This window comes from Cuculus canorus, chromosome 14, assembly GCF_017976375.1.
Source record: "Cuculus canorus isolate bCucCan1 chromosome 14, bCucCan1.pri, whole genome shotgun sequence".
NCBI lineage: Eukaryota > Metazoa > Chordata > Aves > Cuculiformes > Cuculidae > Cuculus > Cuculus canorus.
Window position 1 is genome coordinate 1,452,473 of NC_071414.1, and position 18,438 is coordinate 1,470,910.

The 18,438-nt window shown below is 53.0% G+C and overlaps 3 pseudogenes; all 3 read left to right on the top strand.

Annotated features, from left to right (window-relative positions):
• Positions 1 to 2,341: 2,341 nt before the first annotated feature.
• Positions 2,342 to 7,161, top strand: LOC128853661 (protocadherin beta-15-like; annotated as a pseudogene).
• Positions 6,967 to 13,156, top strand: LOC128853613 (protocadherin beta-15-like; annotated as a pseudogene).
• A 942-nt stretch (positions 13,157 to 14,098) lies between these two features.
• On the top strand, positions 14,099 to 15,498 carry LOC128853665 (protocadherin beta-7-like; annotated as a pseudogene).
• Positions 15,499 to 18,438: the final 2,940 nt, after the last annotated feature.

An 18,438-nucleotide genomic window follows, 5' to 3' on the forward strand; every position in this document is an offset into this window, starting at 1 on the left:
TAAGAGGGGCCCTGGGTGTGCAAAGGCCTCTGCAAAGCTGCAAGGTGGAGGCCTGAAATTCCAACTCTCCTGACAGGTCCGTCTGGGGGTGGCATCTGTGAGGTGTTTGAGTACAAAGTGTTTGTGACACTAAAGATGTAGGAGTTTCAGAAGATGGATTGTACATAGAGAGCATACTGTTCTTATATGGAAGAACTTGGGGGGAGTGTCTGGAGGTGGGCATTTGGTGAGCAAATCCTTCTACCAGGGAGAGACTTTCTTGCAAGAACTGCAGGGGGATGGAGCTGTCCCTTCCACAAAAGGCTATGATAAAAGCTAAGTTGAGCTGGTCTGGGACAGATCGCTGTGCACTGAGGAGTGAATGATCTACTGTTAAGTTAACCAGAGTCATAGAGTCATTTAGGTTGGAAAAGACCCCGGAAAAACATTACCATAGCTCTGTCAATTCCACCACTAAACCACGTAGCTATATGCCGTGTCCAGGGATGGTGACTCAGCCAGTTCCCTGGGCAGCCTTATGAGCCACCCTTAGAGCCCTCAGCCAGTTCTTCACACACTGCACCATGGATGTGCTCATCTCACAGTTGGACAAAGTGTCCAGAAGGTTGCTGTGAGGAACAGTATCAAATTCTGTTCCTGGGTTAAAAACCCAGAAATACTGCATCCACCAACTTCCCCTTGTCCATGAGGTGAGTGACCTGTCATAGCAGAATATCAAATTAATTTGAAGAGGTCTTTGCTTTTTTGAGCAAAATTTGACTCTATCCAGTATTTGCATTACTCTTTAAATGCATTTCAGTACTACGCATTATGATCTTCTCCATGATTTTACCAAGCACTGAGGTTGTAATCACAGGAACTGTAATTTCCAGTGTTTGTCCTAGCGTTCTTCTTGTCAGCTGGAATTCCACTGTTCAGTTTCCAGTCAGCAGGGTCCTCCCCAGACTCCCAAGACTTTTGGTAGATGATAAAGAGTGGTCCTGCCATAGCATCCACTAGTTCCCCTCAGTACTCTGGGATGAATCCCATCAGGATTTTTCAACCACTCCTGTATTCCATCTGGTCCCTTACAATTTCAGTGTCCTCCAAGGGAAAGTCACTGCTCGTGTCCTCATTGTCCTCTGACTCAGTGGATCAGGCGGCCCAAGTGCTGCCAGTATTAGGAAGAGTGAGGCAAGAGTAGCATTGAGCTTTGGCCATGGGTGTCTTCTCCCTGCATACACGAAGCACAGCTCTACAGTCTTCCTGCAAAGCCTGGCCTTGCTTCCAGAGATGATAGATTTTTATACAAATTTATCTTTCCCCTTGAGCTCCACGAGGAGTTCCCTGTTGGGCCCATCTGTTCTTCTGCCCCTCCTGCTTGACTTTTCAAGCTCGGGCATTGCCTGCTCATAGACTGTAAGTGTAGGAGAGTTGTGAAAAATAGTTTCAGTGTCTTTGGGTGGAGTGTGAGGGAAGTACAGGAGTTACTTCAAAGGACTTCATCTGAAGGTGGAATTGAGATGATCTTGGAATAGTGTCATTGAGTGTTGTGTGCGCATTTGCTGGAGCTTGCCTTGGGATGCAGGGGAGCAAGCGTGGTAGAAGTCGAAGTTCATAGTCAGTGATGACTCTGGGCTTTTTTCTCTGGTCTCGGCGCGGATCCTGTCTCGTGTTGACCGGCTGTGCTCGGGACCCCTCTCTCTCCTCCCTCCCGGTTCCTCACAGTTGTTCCTCCAATTCAGCTCCTGGATCTCTCCCTTTACCGAATCTGATCCTGCCTCTAATCATCCCATAATAAGCACTGCATACTCCATTAATCCCCGTCAAACAGCTCCTAATCTATTTGCTCTTTCCTATTAGACCCCTTTCTGATAATCCAGGATAATTGTTGTTCCCCCTGTTGTCGTTAGGGTCCGTGGGCTTTGTTATTTTCTCTTTATCCTCCTGCTCGTTAGCATTTGTGTATGTGGGGATCTAGTTTGTGACCTCTCTTATTTGATTCCTTGCCTTTATGTTATATCAATGTGTCCGTGAATCCTGACCCAGCTGCACGAGTTCGAGTTTGATTTTCTAGAGCAGCCTTTAGGGAAACTTTCCCCTCTGGCACCAGCTCTCCTATTCCACAACGGTTCTTCTCGGACTCGCCCCACTCGCGAATGGTCCTGTGCTGATGAACAAGCGAGAAGAGAAGGAAAAAGCCCCCTAAGTGTGCTGTGGGAGTGGCAGTTCTGCAATGCCCACCCAGAGGAAAACCTCGCGCTCTGCCTGCGGGGAGGGAGCTGCTTCCTAGCGAAGAGAGAGCGTTTCCACTGCGCCTTTGGCTCCGTCTGGACACGGGGAGCGCAGCCTCCAGCAGCAAAGCCCGGGCTGCGGCTCTGCGCTGCCGGAGCAGCAGAGGAACTATTCCCCCGTGCGACGCTGGGTGGGGCTGTTGGCCGCGAACCGGCGGGTTCCTCTGCCCGCCCCGGCTTTGCAGGCACCGGCAGACAGAAAGAGCCGCGGGAGCCGCTCGGGAAGGGCGGCGGAACACGGAGCCGGGGAACTCGGGGGCTTTCAGACCCCTCAGCCCAGGATTGCTGACCAAATCTCCGTCGTCCGACAATTTTCCCGCTTGAAAATGCTGGGAAGCACGGAGGACGGGGAATGGCTTTTGTGGCGAGTAAGAGCGAGTGGGAGACGGAGCAGAGAGCGGCAGAGGCAAGTGATCTTGTTGCTTGTGTGCGTTTGCGTGTGTCAGAGCGGGGCCGAACCCCTCCGCTATTCCCTGGCGGAGGAGATGGAGAGGGACTCCTTTGTGGCCAATATTGCAGAGGACCTGGGGCTTTCTCCGAGCCAGCTGGCGGCTCGCAAGGCGCGCGTTGTGTCCGAGGGGAACGAGCGGCTTTTCCACCTCAATCGAAACACGGGAGTGCTGACGGCAAAGGAATCGCTGGACCGAGAGGAGATGTGTCCGCAGAGCGATACGTGCACCGTTTTCTTTAAGATAGTGTTTGAAAATCCCTTGCAGCTGATCCGAGGGGAGGTGGAAGTTCGTGATGTCAACGACAACTCCCCCGTCTTCCCGGAGAAGCAGGTGGTTTTAGAGGTTCCCGAAACGACACCTCCTGGCTCTCGTTTTCTTCTGCCAAGCGCCCGGGACAAGGACGTGGGCAGCAATGGCGTGCAGAACTACAGCCTGTTGTCCAATTCGTATTTCTCCCTGCCTCTCGAAGTCGGGAAAGGTGTAACTAAATTCTTGGAACTCGTCCTAGAGCGTCATCTGGACCGGGAAGAGCAGCAGCAGCTGAATTTACTGCTCACCGCCACCGACGGGGGCTCGCCACCCAGGTCAGGCACAGTCCAAGTGCGTATCATGGTGCTGGATGCCAACGACAACATCCCGGTCTTCGATCGAGAGGTCTACGAGGTGCGGCTGGCCGAGAACAGTCCCCCGGGGCAGCTGGTGGTCAGAGTCGCAGCCGCGGATCCCGACGAAGGGTCCAACGGGAAAGTGCGCTACAGCCTCACCCAGGCATATGACGGTCCCGGCATCTCTTCGAACTGAACCCTGACACGGGGAGATCCGGTGGTGGGAACATGGACTTCGAGAAGCGAAGCACCACGAGATGGTTTTGAGAGCCACCGACGGCGGAGGACTGTCTGCGCATTGCAAAGTGCGGGTGGAGGTGCTGGACGTGAACGACAACGCCCCGGAGATAACGCTCACCTCGCACTCGGCCTCCGTTCCCGAGGACGCGCCGCCCCGCACCGTGGTGGCCCTGTTGAGCGTGCGGGACCGCGACTCCGGCGACAACGGCAGGACGGAGTGCTCGATCGACGGGGACTTGCCCTTCAGCCTCACCGCCACGGCGGATCAGCACTACGAGTTGAGGACGACGGCGGCGCTGGACAGGGAGAGGACGGCGGAGTATAACATCACGGTGACGGCCGTGGACTGGGGCCGGAGGCGCCTGAGCTCGCGGACCAGCCTCTCCGTGCAGGTGTCGGACGTGAACGACAACGCGCCCGAGTTCACGCAGGAGGTTTACACCGTGTCGGTGTCGGAGAACAACAGCCCCATGGTGCGCATCGGCAGCGTGAGCGCCACGGACGCCGACGCGGGAACGAACGGGCGCGTGAGATACGCGCTGGTGCGGCAGGAGGGCGCGGAGCAGCCCGCGGTGTCGGTGAACGCCGAGAGCGGCGCCGTCTTCCTCCTGCGGCCGCTGGACTACGAGCAGGTGCGCGCCTTGGAGGTGGCGGTGCGCGCTGCCGACGGCGGCTCTCCGCCGCTGAGCGCCCAGGCGGTGCTGCGCGTGGCGGTGCGCGACGAGAACGACAACGCGCCCGTGGTGCTGCACCCGCCCGCCGAGAGCAGCGGCGCGGCGGCGGGCGAGCTGGTGCCGCGCTCGGCCGAGGCCGGCTACCTGGTGGCCAAGGTGGTGGCGGTGGACGCGGACGCGGGTCAGAACGCGTGGCTGTCGTACGAGCTGTGGAAGGCGACGGAGCCGGGGCTGTTCCGCGTGGGGCTGCACAGCGGCGAGGTGCGCACGGCGCGGGCCGTGGCGGAGCGGGACGCGCCCCGGCACCGGCTCGTCGTGCTGGTGCGAGACCGCGGGCGGCCGCCGCGCTCCGCCACCGCCACCCTCGGCATCGCCCTGGTCAGCGGCTTCTCCGACGCCCATTTGCGGGGCGCCGAGGAGGCGCCGGCCGCCGAGCCCGAGGGGCCGCTCACCCTCTACCTCACCGTCTGCCTGGCCTGCGTGTCCGCCCTCTTCCTGGCCACCGCGGGCGCCGCCGTGGCGGCCAAGGTGCGGCGGGCCCGGCGCGGCGCGGCCGACGGCTTGCCCGCCTTCCCGCACTCCGCCCCGACCAGCAGCGCGGGCTCCCTGCCCCGCACCTCCGTCTACGACGTCTGCTTCGCCGCCGGCAGCCTCGACGGAGACTTTCGCTTCCTCGGGCCCCTCCTGCCCTGCTTCCCCGACGGGATGCCCCCCGGCCCGCCCGAGCAGCGGAGCTCGCTCTGCTCCACAGAGGCGGCCAACCTCGGCCACGACGGCGACCGGGCTGCAGAGGTGAGGGACCCGCCCGGGCCGGGGCGAGGCGGGCAGCGGGGAGGAAGCAGCGCCGAGGGGGCGGCGGAGGGGTGTCGCTCACTTGGGGACTCTCGGTGTTGTGGATCTGGGGGTGGAGGAGCCACAGGGGCGGCAGGAGATTGCCGAGAAAGTCTGAGAGCCGCTGGCGGGGCCTCCCAGGAGCATCCGACCCGGCTCAGTTGTCCCCCGAGTGCCGGCTTACCTTGCAACTCTGCATCCAGGTCTGAGTGTTGTCCTTAGATCCAGTTTTAGGTTCAGAGGAGACAAGGACCCATCATGGTACATCAACATCATTAGAAAATGGTTTATTTTGTGCTCTTACCATCTTGAATCTCCCCTTCGGGCTCATAACAGCTTTGTGGCCCTGTTTTTGTGGTGTCCACAGCACAGGATAGTTTACAGCTTTAGTTTGTCCCCGCTGAGGTCAAAGCCCCACCGCTTGGTCCCACCTCCTCTGTCTCTGGGTACAGAAGAGCAGTGTCCCCCATGCAGCGCTGTCAGAGAGCCCCTCTCATCCCCTCGCTGCTGCCTGCTTGACTTCAATGCCCGAATGACAGCTGCGTTTTCCGTTCTTGCAGGGCAGAGCTCCCATCTCCGCAGACACGGCTCGCAGACGGGCGGAAGCGGCTTGCATCCCAAGCCGCGGGAAGGAGCTCCTTGGCAATTCTGATCCAAATCCTTGGGTCCCTCCTCAGTAAGCGACGGGAAAGGCGAGCGTGTCTGTCGTCCCTGGCCAGCGTCCTCAAACAGAAAAGAGAATGGAGAGAAGAAAACCCACAGGAAAATGGCCAGGGAGGTACAAGACTTCTCTGTGAAATAGCAAACCCATTCTCCTCTTGAGCAACGTTTTCTTCGTGTAGGTGTTCTGTAATTGTGACACGGATGGAGGACGAGGACTGTGTTGCATGTTGATTACCGCGAGACTCGGTTTGCGATTGGGAGAGTGATGCTGCTTCTAAATACAAAGGGAAATAGTCTAAGCACACCTTCAAGACAGCTTTTCCCTCCGTCACCTTTTCTTACGTCACCTTTCCTGTGTTTATTTTTGTTTTAGAGACGACTCAATTCTCTGCGCTCTGTGCCCTAAAAGGCCAAACACAATAACACGCTGAAGCCGCTTTCATTAGAAACGGCTGAGACTTAAAAGGGTCTTCGCAGTTTTACAGCGAAACAAGCTAAACTCTTTATAGTAAATTTGAGGCACTGTAAAAGATATAGCGTTAGAGCAGCTGTTTTCTTGTTCCTTCGATAAACGGTAATGAGCTATAATGTAATGTGATATTTGCTGTCGCTCGCACATTTTAAGAGTCAAATGCCTGATACCAATGAACTCAATAAAAGCCCACTTGGAACTCCCTCGGGTGTGTGTGGCGGAGCAAGGTGGAGAGGGACCGAGGTCTGTGGGAAGCTGAGGTCTGCGAGATGCTGCTCAAAGAGCCTTCGTGATGTCGACCAGTTTGGAATCGGGGGGAAAAACTTCGGTCCGTTCCAAAAAAAAGTTGCCCTTTCTTGGGAGGCCTCTCCTGTTCATCCAAGATAACGTCTTCCCACCTTCTAGTTTACAATGTTTGTGTTTGAAACTCTTGCAATTAACACTTGAATGGTGCCTTTAATGGCCCATCACTCAGTGTCCTTAGATCACGCTGCTTTATCATCGTCTCCATTACCTTCTGCTCTTTAGCGTCTGTGTATCACGCAGTCGAATTAGTGACCTGTCCTGTTTGTTTCCTTGTCTTTATTATAAAGAAACTTTGGCCATAGATCCTTACACAGGCGCAGGAGTTCAGATCCCACGGCTTTCCTCTATTGTCTCCGTTAGCTCCGGATCGTTCGCGTTTGTGTATCAGGGCGCCTAATTTGAAACTTCTCTTGTTTGTCTCCGTGCCTTTTATGTTAAATAGCTGTGGCCATGGATCCTTACTCAGGCGCAGGAGTTCAGGGCTGGTCTCTATGTACCTTTACAGCCCTTCCAAGCAGTCCGGGTGCCCCGCGAGGATCACGGAGCGTCCGGCTCGGCGAGAGGGCAGCGCGCTGGCGGTGCCGGTGCCGGGAGGCGCAGTCCGGCCTCGGCCCGCAGGAGGGAGCTCCCGGCCAAGGCGGCGCCGAGTGGCTGCGGGCGGGGGAGGTGCCCGAGCCCGCGCCCGGCGCTGCCCAGCGCAGCGCAGCCGGGCGCAGCGAGCGGCGGCGAGCGGGGCCCCGGGCCAGCCGCTGCCGGGCCGCCATCCGCACTCGGCCCCAGGGAGCCCGCCCGCCCTCGCCGCCGCCCTCGCTCGCTGCCGGGCGCCGCTCGCCGCCTGAGGACCGCGAGCCCGAGCCGCCCGCCGGAGCCCGCCCGCCGCCCCCCGCCATGGCGATCGCAAGGCCAAGTGCTTTGTCCTCTCCGCTCTCCTCTCGCTGCCGCACGCTCGCTCCCAGCCCCCTGCGCTACTCCGTAGCCGAGGAGGCGCCGAGCGGGCTCGCTCGTAGCCGGCGTGGCCGAGGACGCGGGGGCTGGCCGCCGGCGCAGCTCTCGGCTCGCCGCGCCCGCCTGGCCTCGGAGGACGGCCGGCAGCGCTTGCGCTTGGACCGCGCCACCGGCCGCCTCGTCGTGGCCGAGAGGCTCGACCGGGAGGAGCTGTGCGCCCAGGCGCACGCCTGCACGCTGCCCTTCGAGCTGCTGCTGGCCGACCCGCTGCAGTTCCTGCGCATCGAGGTGGCCGTGCGGGACATCAACGACCACTCGCCCCGTTTCCCGGACGAGCAGGTCACGCTAAAGATCCCGGAAACCAGCAACCCCGGCTCGCGTTTCCCGCTGGCTGGGGCTCGGGACCTGGATATTGGCAGCAACAGCGTCCAGACTTACAGCATCTCTCCCGAGAACGAGTACTTTAGTGTCTCCTTTGGGATTCAGAGTGAGGACCACCAATATGTTGAACTTGTCTTGGAAAAACCTCTAGATAGAGAGGAGCAGGCTGACGTGGATTTCAGTCTCATTGCAGTGGACGGTGGCTCTCCACCAAGGAGCGGAACAACTCAAATTCACATTGTTGTTCTGGATGTAAATGACAACGCTCCCATCTTCACGCAGAAGCTGTATTTCAGTCAGGTTTTAGAAAGTGCTCCAGAGGGCTCTCTTCTTCTGAGTGTGGTGGCATCTGATCTGGATGCAGGTTCTAATGGGGACATCTCGTACCAGTTTATCCAAGAGGTTGGGCAGAGTGGCTTGGCGTTTGAGATTGATGCCAAGAGTGGGGAAATAAACTCACAAGGCCTCTGGACTTTGAGGCAAGCAGAGAAAACACGAGCTCAGTGTGCAAGCCACGGATGGGGGAGGCCTCTCAGCAATCTGCAAGGTGTTGGTGGAGGTTGTGGATGTGAATGATAATGTACCAGAGCTGGTGGTGAGCTCCTTCAGTAGCTCCCTCCCTGAGAATGCGTTACCGGGAACAGTGGTTGCCTTCTTCACTGTCAGGGACAGGGATGCTGGTGTCAATGGGAAGATCTCCTGTGCCCTTGAGGACCAGCTGTCATTCTCCCTGCGTACAGCCTATAAGAATTACTATGAGCTGGTGACCGTGAGCACACTGGACAGGGAAGAGACGGCACGGTATATCCTGACTCTCATTGCAGCTGATGCAGGGTCACCTCCTCTCACCACCACCCAAACCTTTACGGTGGATATCTCTGACATCAACGACAATGCACCTGTCTTCAACCAGACATCATACACCATGCACGTGCATGAGAACAGTGTTCCCATGGTGCTTGTTGGGAGTGTCCATGCGTCAGATGCTGATGTAGGCCCCAATGCCAAAGTGACCTATTCCATGGCACCAGCTCACACCGCGGAGCAGCCTCCCAGCTCTCCCTACATCTCTGTGAACTCTGAGAATGGGCACGTGTTTGTACTGCGTCCTCTGAACTATGAGCAGCTGAAGCAGATTGAGGTCTTCGTGGTTGCCTCTGATGCAGGATCCCCTCCCCTCAGTGCCAACGTCACTGTCCGCCTTGTTGTGGTGGATGAGAATGACAATGCCCCACTGGTGCTGTACCCAGCCCAGGACGGCAGCCCAGCATCCAGCGAGCTGGTGCCCATGTCGGCTGAGGCGGGGTACCTGGTCACCAAAGTGGTGGCTGTTGATGCTGATTCTGGGCAGAACTCGTGGCTTTCATACCACCTGCTGAAGGCCTCTGACCCCGGGCTGTTTGTGGTGGGTGCCCAAAGTGGGGAGGTGCGTCTGAGGAGGCCAGTGACAGAGAGAGACTCTGTGAAGCAGAAGCTTGTCATCCTGGTACGGGACAACGGGCGGCCACCACTGTCAGCCACGGCAGCACTGAACGCACTCCTGCTGAATGATTTCTCGGACTTGCGCCTACCACACAGCAGCCTGACCATGGAGGTTGAGGATGAATCCCTGACAATCTATTTAATCATTTCCTTGGTCTTTGTGTCTCTACTCTTTCTTGCATCCATAGTGGCCATCGTCGCTTTCAAGGTGTGCAAGAGAAAGGATCTGAAGGATGGCCATGTGATTTACGCTGCCAACAATTTGCCAAGCAGCCTGGCTGATGCAGCCTCTGCAGGGACCCTGCCCCATCCTTATTGCTATGAGATCAGCCTCACGACAGGCTCGGGAAACAGTGAGTTCAAGTTTTTGAAACCCATCCTGCCCAGCCTGCCACCACAGCACTGTGCCATGAGTGGGGGCACTGATGATGAACAGGATTTCTCCCAAGACTCCCTCACCACTGAGGATGTGACACCAGAGAACGCAGGGATGCTCTCTGCAGAACAGTTCAATAGTCTATCCTTTAATTAGGATGGAGTCAGTGCAGCCAGAGGCTTCAGGCCTGGTGGTAGGAAGGGCTCTTGGCTACAAGATATGGCAATGGTTCCTCTGGAGTTAATCTGCGTTCGCATTTGGTATAATTATTTCTCTCAAATTCTAACTCAGAAAAAATTTGGTCACCCTCTCCTCAATACAAAGGAACGTCATAAAATACTCCCTCAGTCAGGTAACAACATTTCAGTTTTTTCATAGCTGTTTCTGAGATGCTTCAAGAAAGTTATTTACAGTGCTCCGGCCTAGTTATTGTCCCCACTGATGTTGGGCAAGGCCAGGGACCTCTTATTCTTTGCTGTAATACGGTGAAAATGTTGGGCAGACAAATCACATCCTTGCTTAAATGCACATAGCCACAATTCTGCATCAGAAAAGCAAGGAGGTTGTGAATCTTGTGTTATAATGTGCTGCATGCTTGGGTATGTTTCTTCTCTGGGGTCTGGCTGTCTCTGTCTCTGAGATGTGAGGGCTCTGTGTGTTTTGCCTTCTGATCACTCTGTCTGCCCTTCCAGTCATTGCGTGACTGCATACACTGCACAAAGGCTGCCCAGCGAAGCAGGGAGCTGCTCATGTGCAGTTGTTGTGGTGCTTAGCAGGCTGGAATCACTGTTTGATTTTTTGAGAATCAAATTTTCTTCTTCTCTAGCAGTAAAATGCACGAGATCTTTCTTTGGCCCATAAAAAGGGTGAAAGTGGGGCTGTGTCTTTTAGATTTCCTTTGAAATACAGCAGTAGTAATAGTATTGGGGTGGGATGGGATGAGATAGTTTAGAATAGAATACCATGCCATATTTTAATTGGAAAGGACCTACAAAGATCATCTGATTCAACTCCCAGACCACTTCAGGGCTAACCAGACGTCAAAGCATACAATGAAGTGTATTGTCCAGATGCCTGTTGAACCACTCCCTCTGTAAGGAAATGCTTCCTCATGTCAAACTTGAACCTCCCCTGACACTGCTTTGATCTATTCCCATGTGTCCTATCACTGGATATGAGGGAGAAGAGATAAGTGCCTGCCTCTCCCAGCCTCCTTTTCTCCAAACTAGGAAGACACAAGTCCTTAGCTACTCCTCAGTGGACATTCCTTCCAGCCCTGTCACCAGCCTTGTAGACCCCTCTGGATGCATTTCAGTACGTTAACGTCCTTCTTAAGCAGAGAGGCCAGAACTGCACACAAGACTCAAGGCAAGGCTGTAACAACGCTGAATAGAGCAGGGTAATGTCCTCTTTGCCTGGCTGGTTATGCGGTGTTTTATGCTCCTCCACCCGCGATGCAGTTTGCATACTGACTGCCAGGGCACCGCTGACTCCTGTTGAGCTGCTGCCCACCAGGTCCCTTTCCTCAGGGCTGCTCTCCATCCACTCCTCTCCCAGTATACACTTGTGCCTGGCTTTAGTAATTCCCAGGTGCAGAATCTGGCATTTAAACTTGTTAGATTTTATACCTTGATGACTGTCCCGGGTTCCAGTGTATCCAGATCCCTCTGCCAGGCCTCCAGTGCTTTAAGACAGTCAACAGTGCCTCCCAGTTAGATATCATCAACAAACTTGATAATGGGGCATTCTACTCCTGCATCTCCTTCTACTCTGTGAAGTGTTTGAACATTGTCTTACCTATTCCTCTGAAGAAGGACTCTCAACCCATCTGTAAAAATGGATTGTTTGAATGAAGGCAGTGTGGCATGGAATATTCGGAAACCCTCCTGCTGTGCTGCAGTTATAAACTGTACTGTTGTAAACTGGGATAGCCTTGTGTGTAACAGTGAAATAAAGAGAACACATGAATGCCTTTTGTGGAGAAAGCAGTCTTTGTAGAGATGCTCCTCTTAGGCGAGGTCTGCGAGTGTGAGAAAGTCAAGAGGGTACATTTCTTCAGTTCGGAGGGACAGCCAACAGAGCATTCAGGAAGATAATGGGATTTGCTGTCAGGCCTCTGCAGGTGTTCAGGGCACTGAGCTTCTGGCTGTTACAGGACCCACTTGGATCCAGGTCATGGGAACTTGGTCCCTCCCCTAAGAGGGGCCCTGGGTGTGCAAAGGCCTCTGCAAAGCTGCAAGGTGGAGGCCTGAAATTCCCAACTCTCCTGACATCTCTGTCTGGGGGTGGCATCTGTGAGGTGTTTGAGTACAAAGTGTTTGAAACACTAAAGATGTAGGAGTTTCAGAAGATGGATTGTACATAGAGAACATACATGTTCTTATATGGAAGAACTTGGGGGAGTGTCTGGAGGTGGGCATTTGGTGAGCAAATCCTTCTACCAGGGAGAGACTTTCTTGCAAGAACTGCAGGGGGATGCAGCTGTCTATTCCACAAAAGGGCTCTAATAAAAGCTAAGTTGAGCTGGTCTGGGAAAGATCTCTGTGCACTGAGGAGTGAATGATCTACTGTTAAGTTAACCAGAGTCATAGAGTCATTTAGGTTGGAAAAGACCCTGGACAACATTGAGCACAACCATTACCATAGCACTACCAAGTCCACCACTAAACCACGTAGCTATATGCCATGTCCAGGGATGGTGACTCAGCCAGTTCCCTGGGCAGCCTCATGAGCCACCCTTAGAGCCCTCAGCCAGTTCTTCACACACTGCACCATGGATGTGCTCATCTCACAGTTGGACAAAGTGTCCAGAAGGTTGCTGTGAGGAACAGTATGTTAAAACCCAGAAATACTACATCCACCACCTTCCCGTTGTCCATGAGGCGAGTGAACCGTCATAGCAGCATATTCAATTATTTTGAAGAGGGGTTTGCTTTTCTGAGCAGAATTTGACTCTATCCAGTATTTGTATTATTCTTTAAATGCATTTCAGTACTACCCGCTATGATTTTCTTCATGATTTTTCCAGGCACTGAGGTTATATACACAGGACTATAATTTCAAATTGGCTAAGTCTGTGAAAGATAATAAAAAAATCTTTCTACAAATACATTAACAAGAAAAGGAGGACTAGGGAGAATATTCAGTCTGTATTGGATGCAGAAGGAACAACAGTGACAGGGGATAAGGACAAGGCTGAGGTACTAAATGCCTTCTTTGCCTCAGTCTTTAATAGCAAGGAAAATTGTTCCCTCTGTGTACAACCCCAGGAGTTAGAGGAGCAGAATGAGGCTCCTGCGATCCAAGAGGAGGCGGTTAGAGACTTGCTCGTCCAGCTAGACACCCACAAGTCTATGGGGCCGGAAGGGATCCACCCAAGAGTATTGAAGGAGCTGGCGGATGTCCTTTCCAAACCCCTTTCCATCATCTTCCAGCGGTCCTGGCAGAATGGGAAAGTTCGACTAGACTCAAGGCTGTCTAATGTTGTGCCCATCTACAAGAAAGTTTGCAAGGAGGATCTGGGGAACTACAGGCCTGTCAGTCCAACCTCAGTGCCGGGGAAAGTAATGGAACAGGTAATCTTGAGTGCTATCATGAAGCACATGCAAGAGAACCCAGTGATCAGGCCCAGTCAACACGGGTTTACGAAAGGCGGGTCTTGCCAAACTAACCTGATTGCCTTCTATGACTAAGTGCTGGATGGGGGAAAGGCTGTGGATGTAGTCTTCTTGGACTTCAGTAATGCCTTTGACACAGTTTCTCACAGCATTCTGCTTCAGAAACTGTCTGCCTCTGGCCTGGACAGGCGCACACTCTCCTGGGTTGAAAACTGGTTGGATGGCTGGGCCCAGAGAGTGGTGGTAAATGCAATTAACTCCAGCTGGAGGCCAGTTACAAGTGGGGTTCCCCAGGGCTCGGTAGTGGGTCCAGCCCTGTTCAATGTCTTTATCAATGACCTGGATGAAGGCATTGAGTGCACCCTCAGCAATTTTGCAGATGACACTAAGCTGGGTGGAAGTGTGGATCTGATGGAGGGCAGGGAAGCTCTGCAAAGGGATCTGAACAGGCTGGACCACTGGGCTGAGGCCAAATGCCGGGTCCTGCACTTGGGGCACAACAACCCTATGCAGTGCTACAGACTGGGGGAAGAGTGGCTGGAGAGCTGCACAGAGGAGAAGGACCTGGGGTAATGGTTGACAGCCGACTGAACATGAGCCAGCAGTGTGCCCAGGTGGCCAAGAAGGTCAATGGCATCTTGGATTGTATCAGAAACGGTGTGACCAGCAGGTCCAGGGAGGTTATTCTCCCTCCATACTTGGCACTGGTGAGACTGCACCTTGAGTACTGTGTTCAGTTCTGGGCCCCTCACCACAAGAAGGATGTTGAGGCTCTGGAGCGTGTCAAGAGAAGAGCAATGAAGCTGCTGAGGGGGCTGGAGAACAAGTCTTCTTCACTGTCAGGGACTGTGATGCTGGTGACAACAGGAAGGTCTCCTGTGGCCTTGAGGACCAGCTGTCATTCTCCCTATGGCCCACCTATAAGAATTACTATGAGCTAGTAACCATGAGCACACTGGACCGGGAGGAGATGGCGCAGTACGTCCTGACTGTCACAGCAGCAGACACGGGGTCACCTCCTCTCACCACTACCCAGACCTTTAGAGTGGATATCTCTGACATCAACGACAATGCACCTGTCTTCAACCAGACATCATACACCATGCACGTGCATGAGAACAGTGTTCCCATGTTTCTTGTTGGAGCAGTCAGTGCCTCAGATGCTGACGTGGGGCCCGATGCCAAGGTGATCTACTCCTTGGCTCAATCCCACCCCTCAGATCAGCCTCTCTTCTCCTGCATCTCTGTGAACTCTGAGAAGGGACATGTGTTTGTGCTGTGGCCTCCGGACTATGAGCAGCTGAAGCAGATTGAGACCTTGGTGGTTGCCTCTGATGCAGGGTCTTCTCCCCTCAGTGCCAATGTCACTGTCCGCCTTGTTGTGGTGGATGAGAATGACAATGCCCCACTGGTGCTGCATCTAGCCCAGGACAGCAGCCCATGTCGTCTGAGGTGGGGTACCTGGTCACCAAAGTGGTGGCTGTTGATGCTGATTCTGGGCAGAACTCGTGGCTCTCGTACCACCTGCTGAAGGCCTCTGGCCCTGGGATGTTTGTGGTGGGAGCCCAAAGTGGGGAGGTGGGTCTGAGGAGGCCAGTGACAGAGAGAGACACCGTGAAGCAGAAGTTCATCATCCTGGTGCGAGACAACGGGCGGCCACCACTGTCAGCCACATTGTCACTGAGTACACTTCTACTCAATGATTTCTCAAATGTCCACCTACGACACGGCAGCCTGGCCACAGAGGATGAGGAAGACTCCCTGACAACCTATTTAGTCATTTCCTTGGTCTATGTCTCACTGCTTTTTCTTACAGCCATGGCAGCCCTCATTATTTGCAAGGTGTGCAAGAGAGAGGAGCTGGAGGATGACCATGTGATTTACACTGCCAACAATTTGCCAAGCAGCCTGGCCGATGCATCCACTGCAGAGACCCTGCCCCATCCCTATTGCTATGAGATCAGCCTCACTCAGGCTTGGGCAACAGCAAGTTCAAGTTCCTGAAGCCAATCATCCCCAGTCTGCCACCACAGCACTGTGCTGTGGCTGGGGACACCAATGATGAGCAGGTTTTCCCCCATATCCCTCTCACCATGGAGCTTGTGACATCAGAGAATGCAGGGGTGGTCTCTGCAGAACAGTTCAATCGTCTTTCCTTTAAGTAGGATGGAGTCAGCACGGCCACGGGCTTTAGGTCTAGTGACCGTTAGGGGTCTGTGGTTATGTTTCCTGCACAGTTCATCTGCCTTTGCAATTGGCATTGTTGATTTCTCTCAAATTCTAACTCAGAAGCAAGATTGTCTCCCCATCCAAGAAAAAAACAGAAGAAAAGATGCCCTCAGTCAGGTAAAAATGTTTCAAGTTTGTTTTATAGCCATTTCTGACTGTTTCAGGAATATGTCTAATTCGAGTTCTTCTGGCCTAGTTCCTATATCACTTCCTGTTGTGTAAGGCCATGGGCCTCTTATTCTGTGCTGTAACACAATGTGAATTTCGGGCTGACAAATCAAATCCTCACTGAAGTACACGTAGCCATCATTGTGGTCAGGAAATCAAGGGAGTTTGAGTACTGTTTTACAACATGGTGCCTGCATAAGGCTGTTTCTTCTCTGGGTTCAGGATATCTCTGTCTGAGATGTGTGGGCAGTGTGTGCCCAGGGAAGCAGGGGGCTGATCTTATCCAGCCATTGTGGTGCACAGCATTGCAGCTCAGCTCACAAGATGGACAATTTGAGCCTTTCAGTACAGAATTCTCATTTTCTCCTCTTCTCTAGGGGAGAGCAGTTTTGGGCATGAGATCTTTGTTTGTTAAGAGGGGTGTGTCCTTGGAATTTCCCTGGAAATATGCCAGCATTCATGATGTTAGAATGGGATGGGACTGAATAGAATCTTTAGTTGGAAGGGACCTGCAAATATCATCTTAGTCCAACTGCTTGACCCTCCCCTAATGCAGCTTTGAAACATTCCCACATGTCCTGTTGTTTGTTAGGAGAGAGAAGAGATCACCACCTCCCTCGCTCAGCCTCCTTTTCTCCAAGCTAGGCAAACCCTAAGTCCTTAGCTGCTCCTCACAGAAGATTCCTTGCATGCCCTCTCATGAGTCCTGTAGCTCTACTCTGGAGAATCTGAGAACACCACTGCTGAGCAGTCACCAGGTAGATGTAGCCCAAGTAACGACACACCTTTGAGCCCTTCAATTCAGGCAGTTCTTCAGCCACTGCACTGTGAACCTGTTCACGGCACAGTTGGACATGGTGTCCAGAAGATTGCTGGGACAGTATAAAGTACTTTAATAAGATCCAAAAATAGAAAATCCACCGACCTCCCCATATGCTCCCCTTATGGAGTTCCCTATAAGGCTCAGATGGACTCCTGCCCCTCTTGCTTGGCTTTTGTCCAAGTGGCATTGCCTGCTCATAGATTTTAAGTGTAGAGAGACTTTCCCTTAGCGAACACATTGACTGTGCCTGGTGAGTGCGTTATTCTTTAAAAAACTTCCAATAGTATTCAGTCCTTGTCACACAGCTGGTATAAAGTATAAAATAATTTAATAAAATCTAAAAATACAAAATCCACTGACCTCCCCGTATGCATGAGCCATGTGACATAGAAGGACATAGAACTGTTTTAAAGGGACTTTCCATTATTCTTTAAATGTATTTCGGTACTACCCGCTATGATCTTCTCCATGATTTTTCCAGACACTCAGGGTAGACTCACAGGAGTGTAATTTCCAGTGTCTGTCCTAGTTTTCTTGTCAGCTGGAATTCCACTGTCCAGTTTCCAGTCAGCAGGGTCCTCCCCAGGCTCCCAAAACTTTTTGTAGACAATACAGAGCAGTCCTGCCGTAGCATCCACTAGTTCCCTCAGTACTCTGGGATGAATCCCATCAGGCTCCATGGAATTGTAAACAGTCCTGTATTAAAGCTGGTCCATTACAATTTCAGTGTCCACCAACTGAAAGTTGCTGTTTGTACCCTCATGGTCCTCTCACTTAGTGGATCAGGCAGCCCAAGATCTGTCTGTATTAGGAAGAGTGAGGCAAGAGAAGCATTGAGCTTTGGCCATTGCCGTGTTTTCCCTGCATACACGAACCACAGCTCTACAATCTTCCTAAAAAGCCTGGCCTTGCTTCTGGAGATAATATATATTTATTGAAATTTATTTTTCCCCTTGAGCTCCATAAGGAGTTCCCTGTTGGGCCCATCTGGTCTTCTGCCCCTCTTGCTCAATTTTGACCCTCTGGCATTGCCTGCTCACAGATTGTAAGTGTAGAGGGTTGTGAAAAACCAAGTTCAGTATCTTTGGGTGGAGTGTGAGGAAAGTCCAGGAGTTGAGTTGCTTCAAAGGACTACATCTGGAAGTGGAATGGAGATGATTTTGGAAAAGCGTTGTTTGGTTTTGCGTGCACATTTGCTGGATCTCTTCTTGGGATGCGCGGGAGCAGTGCCAGTAGAAGCCGAACCTCTTTGCTGTTGAGATCCTGACTCTGGGCTCTTTCCTCTTTCCTCTGACTCGGCACGGATCCTGGCACGCACTGCCGGCCATGCTCGGGACTCCTCGCTGTCCCACCCTTTTCCCCATAAATGTTCCTTCAGTTCAACTCCTGACGTCTGCCTTTTACCTCTTTAATCCTGCCTCTAATCATCCTATAATAAACTCTGCATACTTCCACAACCCCCCTCAAACAGCTCGTAATCTATGTGTCCTTTCCTATGAGACCCTTTCTGATAATCCAGGATATTTCCTCCCCCCTGCTTCTTGTCATTTCTGGTTGAATCTCTGACAGTTGACACTTGAAGGGTACCTTTAATGGCCTTTAAAGGCTCAGTGTCATTAGGTTCACGGGCTTTGCGATTGTCTCCTTATGCTCCTACTGGTTAGTGTTTGTGTGTGTGGGGGGTCTAACTAGTGACCTCTCCTATTTGTTTCCTTGCGTTTTATCTCAAAACGCTGTGGCCTTGCATCATTACCCAGGTGCAGGAGTTCAGGTCTTGTCTCTAAGTACAAGGACCTTTAAAGCCTTTGATTCCTTGCCTTTTATGTTTAATCGCTGTGGCCATGGATCCTTCCTCAGGTGCTGGAGTTCGGGTTTGATGTCCTAGACCAGCCCTATCATTT